Source organism: Lissotriton helveticus, chromosome 8 (genome assembly GCF_964261635.1).
Source record: "Lissotriton helveticus chromosome 8, aLisHel1.1, whole genome shotgun sequence".
NCBI classification, from domain to species: domain Eukaryota; kingdom Metazoa; phylum Chordata; class Amphibia; order Caudata; family Salamandridae; genus Lissotriton; species Lissotriton helveticus.
This window is the reverse complement of record NC_136069.1, coordinates 38,866,461-38,872,460: the sequence shown is the minus strand read 5'-3', so window position 1 is coordinate 38,872,460 and position 6,000 is coordinate 38,866,461. Positions and strand designations below refer to the sequence as shown.

Below are 6,000 nucleotides of genomic sequence, written 5' to 3'. Positions count from 1 at the left end.
GGAGCAAACTCTGTAGGCAAAAAGTGGAACCAGGTGTCCAGCACCAAGAGAGGGACAAGTAACTCCCCACCCTTCCTCAAGCGCCTTGAGACCCTATGGGTATGTAGCGCGCTATATAAATCTTCTTGACTTGACTTGACATCTGGTGAAGGAAACAGCTGGATGGAATGGTAAGCAGGCAGCTGAACACAAGAGCCCAAAGAACACAAAGCCAACAGGAATGGCAGAGTTGTGAATGTATACAGCTGTGCCATGTTTGGAGTCTCTAACCCCACACCACTGGTCTAAGAAAGCCTTTATCACTCTGTTTAGTACAATGAGGATCAAATACCAAAAGGGTGAACTTGGGGCTCGGTTTTGTGTCCATTAGTAGGCGAGTCCACGGTCCGTCAGTGGTAAAAGGTCCCCTTTTACACAAAATGCCCATACTCCTGCGTGCCTGGGACTTAGAACCAGTCCCTACAGTGACCCTGGATTCCACTGAGGACTGTGGGTCCCAAGCATTGGAACAACAACAGTGATCCTGAACTATCTTTACCATACAGTCAAACAAAAACATGCCTGTTTGGAAAGCACAATCGCTCCTTTTACACAGATGGTTCTAACAAAAGCCCTGCTGCCAAATATACATAAACTATTTTGAAACTGGAGCGTGTGTGGGTTCTGGTGCACATCTGGAGCTCTGCAGGGCAGCGGTGTAAATCTGACATGCAGCTCAGTCAAAGCAGCCAAAATCTTTAGGTGAAAGTCCATGAGGAATTACTGTGGGAATCAGACCCCAAAGGACAGACTTCCCTGGTAATCCCCCATTAGTGGCCCCTCAGGCTCCACCTCATAGTGAGCTGACCCTTCCCCAGCCCTGCAGCTACTCGTAGCCCCGGGGCCAGTAACTCTGGAGGTGGCCAGGGCACTTATGATGGGGGCCGAAGTCTCATTCTCTTTCATTCTTTTGTTTGAATCTTTATATTGAAATGTGGTTTTTTTTCACACATTGCAGCAAATGATTCAAGTGCTGATTCGTGTGTTCAACAGTGAGATGCAAAAGAACATGGAAATCAAGCAGAGCAACAGCACTCGAGGCTGCCCCCAGGGCCAGCCTCGAGTCAGGGGGTGAGCCCAGGGTCACAGGCGCTGAGCCCGCCCCCCCCCCCCGGGCCAGAGGTCAGGGGATGTGCCCACGATCACAGGGCGCTGAGGCGGCGCCGGGACTCGAGCTTGGCCCCCCAGGCTGCAGCTCCGGCCGCTAGGCCACATCTCCCCCGTGGCCTGAACTCACCTCGAGGGAGGTCCAGGGCTCAGGGGACGCCGGGGCCACGAGGGGCCCCCGGGGGCTGATGCCGGGCCGCGGGCCCCGGGGCCTCCTCTGCCGTCGAGTCAGACTCGGAGCCTCAGCCTTAGGGTCTGAGAGCAGATCTGACAACACACAGAGGGGTCACTGACGGCAGAGACAGCACCAGCGCAGGGCGGTGCAGCCAAACAAGGAAGCCACTGCCTTCCTTCCGGGGCACTGACGGCAGTGGGCGGTGCCTAATAACAAAACATGCCATAATTTCACTTCCGGGTCACTGGCGGCAGAGCCAGCAGCTTCGATACATGCCAGCAGACAACACTGCCCGATGAACAGAAAGGACAAGTTTCCACTTCCGGGTCAGTGGCGATAGCAGACGCTGAGGACGCTGCCTGTCGACACGGAAGCTACGTTTTCACTTCCGGTTCACCTTTCTGCAGAGAAAGCAGCAGACCAGGAAGGACAGAAAACCAGCAATGTCCGACCTGCCAGGAAGCAACGTTTCAACTCTGTTATGGAGACGGTCAGTGTTCACTTTGATTTATTGTTTCTTCAAGTTTCTTCAATTTCACATTCAAATGTCCTCCTCTTCAAATCAAGCCAACTTGTGTTTCGTCAGAAAAACAAAGTTCTTACATCTCTGACTTCATCAGGGCTTTATCAATAGAGTGGATGTTGAATTGATGAATGACACTTCAATGTAGGTTGAAATAGGTTTAATCCTTAAGCAAGCAGGTACACACAACATAACAGTGGACCACAGTTCATCCAATAGGCATCTTATTCATCGAGTTCACTTGTCAATCAGACCACAGTACAAGTACAGCATTTTGCTGAGGAGAGTACTCCATAGACGATTCCCAGCGATTGCCTTCGTGGGGACCCGCTGCTTCGTTTGTTATGGCATAATTTGTTTGTTATTTTCAAAATAAACATCAGTGTTACTTCTTACAGTAATAATTTTGTCGGTAGAATCTTCCTACTGTAATGATTTAAATTTAGACAATAGAATCTGGGGTCAATGGTCAAATCACCAAATTTATTGTCGAGAATAATTGTCTGCACCCCTCCCAGTCCAGTTTTCATGCGGGCTTAACTACTTAATAAGCTCTTCTAGAAGTGGCAGAGTTTATTAAAACTGAGCTTGACTCTGTCTATGAAAAACCTGTTTTAGTCTTGCTTGATCTGTCGCCCACCTTTGATGCGGTTTCTCATGAAATCTTACTGATGCAACTGGAAAAAATTGGCATAGCATCATTGTCTGAAGCTGGATAAATTCTTTCCTTGCGGGCAGACAGCACGCAGTTCATCTATCCCCCTACACCTCAGAATTTAAAGGAGGTAAACTGCAGAGTACCACAGGACTCTATCTTTAGCCCCACTTTATTTAACATCCATATTGCCCCTTGCTACTGTGGCACAAGCCTGGGGTTTAATGCCATATCGTACGCAGACGATACCCAATTAATGTTTGCCTTTGAAGACTTGGACAACTTGTGATAGCCAACTTTTAAGGCTGTCTCGTGGCAGTGGCAGAATGAAGGCATAAGAGCGGCCTCTTCCTGAACTCGACTAAATCAAAGATCTTTGTATTTGGCACATCCTCACCACTGGGCACGTCGAATTTGGCCATTAGAGCTGAGAACACCCCCAGCCCCCACCACCGTGGCTAAGAATTTGAGAGTTAAAATTGATATGTCACTTTCTTTCAAACCACAAGTCATAGGGCCAGATGTAGGTAGCCTAATACCGGTCGGTAACGGCCGAAATTACCGAATTTCGTCCGTTACTGACCGGTATTAGGCTTTGCAGATGTAGAAGGCCAAATTGAAGGATTCGGTAATTTACCGAATCGGTAATTTAAGCAATCAGTAAATTACCAAATTCTTAAAATACCGATTCGGTAAATTACCGAATCCTTAATGTAGGGAGCCCTCAAATGAGTGCTTTTCTCATTTCAGGATTCGTTATTTACCACTAACTACAAGTTGGTGGTAAATATCGTAAACCGTGAAAAAAGCAATTTTTTGCAATTTTTAACAGTGCCAAGTGGCAGACATACATGCCCTTAGGGCATGTATGTGTGTCACATGTGCACCCATGCGCTATACAAGGGTGCAACAGGGTGTCAATGTGACACCCTGCCACCCTTGTAGGTCTACCCCTATTACCGATTCAGTATTTACCGAATCGGTAATTCCCATTCATTCTATGTGCCTCCAGGCCCATAGGAATGAATGGGACTTACTGATTTGGTAAATACCGAATCGGTAATTACCGATTCTTAACGATTCTGTAAAATTTACCGAATCATTAGCTACATCACATTTACCGATTCCTAAATACAGAATCGGTAAAATTCGGTATTTAGGAATCTGTAATATGTGATTACCTACATCTGGCCCAAGGTTTTGTCTGATATATGTTTTGCATTACTGACATTTCTTAGGTCATTTTTCAAATTTCTACAGATAATACACATAAATGCATTGCTCACGTCCTAATTACTTCTAGGCTGGACAATGCAAATGACTTGGTATTTGGGGCCCCTCAAAGGCTTGTAAACAGATTACAACGGGTGCAGAACGCTGCAGCTCGCCTTGTGCTGAATATTCCATAACACACCTCAATCTGAAAGTGGCTGAAAACACTTCACTGGCTTCCTATTACCCAAAGAATAACATTTACAGCACTTTTATTTACTTTTGGGGCCGTGATTTTGACATGCCCGGCCTATATTCAAGACAAGCTTAAAAGATAACTCCACAGAAATGTACTGTCTACCCACCAAAATCTTCTATGTATCCCAAGAATATATAAACCCAGAGCTGGAGGCAGGGCCTTTACCTCTCTGGCACCTTCAACTGTGAAAATTGCTTCCTGATTATCTTCGGAATATGTCATCAGAGGCTATGTTCAAACCCATCTAAAAACTCCTCTTTTGAAAGAGTTGTGAATTTTATCTCTGTTTTAGTAGACAGGGATTGCTAGTCGTTCTGCTTTCTTAGACCTGCAACTAGTGCCAGAACGCTCCTATTGGAACAGCTGGTTGCGCTTCAGTCCCTTCATTCATTCATTCATTTTGGGATCCCAGACTATGAGGCCAGGACTGAGTGATAGGATATTCCAAACACCCCAGGGGATGGAAGCTTTTAGAAACTTCTCTTACTTCAAAGTTTGCACCAAGGATAAATAGTGGCCCTCATACCCCAGCTCTTCAGTACACGTCAGGACCTGTGGAAAACTCTGCCAGGATGAATGACTGTTGTTCTGCCGAAAGGACTGCCACTCTGCTGGACTGCTGCCCTGCTGGATTGCTGACCTTCTGCCCTCTGCCTGGGTTAGAGGTGCTTGGACTGCATCTCTCGACCCAGGTTTCCAGAGTGACTCCAAGGGCTACTTGGCTGGCCTTCTGATTAGAGCTTCAGGGACATAAGAGGCTCCAACAACCTTGAACCTAGCACCTGGACTCTGCCAGCTGTGATTCCTGCCCTCCCAAGTGGTGCCCCCCCAGTCCTGGACCCCTGGAAGTGGGCTTGAAAGTGCTTTGCCAGCCCATCTGTGGAGCAGCAGAACTGATGCATAACCTCCGCTGCGCCGTGGAACCCCCAGCAGAACCGATGCATAACCCATCGCAGCCCCTCATAACCGCAGCTGCGGAACACATCTCCACGCAAGGACTGTGCATTGCCTACAGCACCCTATCGAAACCGTTGTCGCGCTACGCTTCTCCATGCAAGCACTTTGCATCGCCGTACATCACTTCCCAGAACGGCCATTGCGTGACACATCTCATTGCCCGGACCTCACACGTCTCTGCTTTGTGACGCATCCTTGCCGCAGTACTCTGCCTCACTTTGCAGCCGGGATTTAAGGTGCTTTGTTCAATGGGCCTTACTTGGTCCTTGTAGCCGGCCTGTGCATTTAGCAATAGGGAGGGTAAGAAAAAGGAACATAAAAATGCAATCAACAGTGATCATGAAGGGAGGGTAAGAAAAGGGAACATAATATGCAATCAAATAATTTTGAGCATTTAACAAAAGGGAGGGTAAGAAAAGGGAACATATGTAATCAAAGCTTTAACTGTAGGAAAAGTAAAGAGGAGGGAACAATACAATGACGAACCCACACAGATTTATATTTACCTAGAATGGTGTGAAGACCAACCCTGGCCACGGGTCAGGTAATGGACAGAAACCCCCAAAAGTTGCAGTTGCCAGTAGGCCAGCAGGTGCAGATTCAGAATCAGGACAGGAAAACCAGATTTGGATCAGGACAGGAACACCAAAGGTTAAGACCGGCACCCGCAGTTCAGTTGCAACGCCTCCGCTACTCCCTCTCTGCAGCTAACAGTCAGAACCCCGATTGAGTTCTCGAATTCACCATCAAAGTGCTTCGCCAGCACCTCCGCTTCCCCCGGACCCCGATTGGGTCAGCGAATCTTCTGACAGAGTGCTCCGCCGCACCTCTGCTCTCGATCACCTATTGAGTGCGTTGGGTGAGTGACAGGTCAGCTATTCGTACAAGTCGGACAAATTAACTAACTAAGCCTACTCTAGTTATACTATTTTCCAGGGCAGTGTACCACCCCCCCAATGTTGCAAGTGTAAGAATCCCCAATTTCGATTGGTCAAAAGAGGAGGAGAGGTCGTCACACCACACCAAAATTGAAACTTTTACCGTCTCATATTCAAATTAACGTTCCCGACCAT

General features: G+C 47.5%; 1 protein-coding gene across 1 annotated transcript in view; it reads left to right on the top strand.

Moving 5' to 3' along the window:
* Positions 1 to 1,717: 1,717 nt before the first annotated feature.
* LOC144772297 (uncharacterized) overlaps positions 1,718 to 6,000 on the top strand; it is a 444,202-nt gene continuing 439,919 nt past the window's right edge. The window contains 1 exon segment of the mRNA XM_078656524.1: positions 1,718 to 1,811. The gene's annotated coding sequence lies outside the window, so the exon portion shown is untranslated.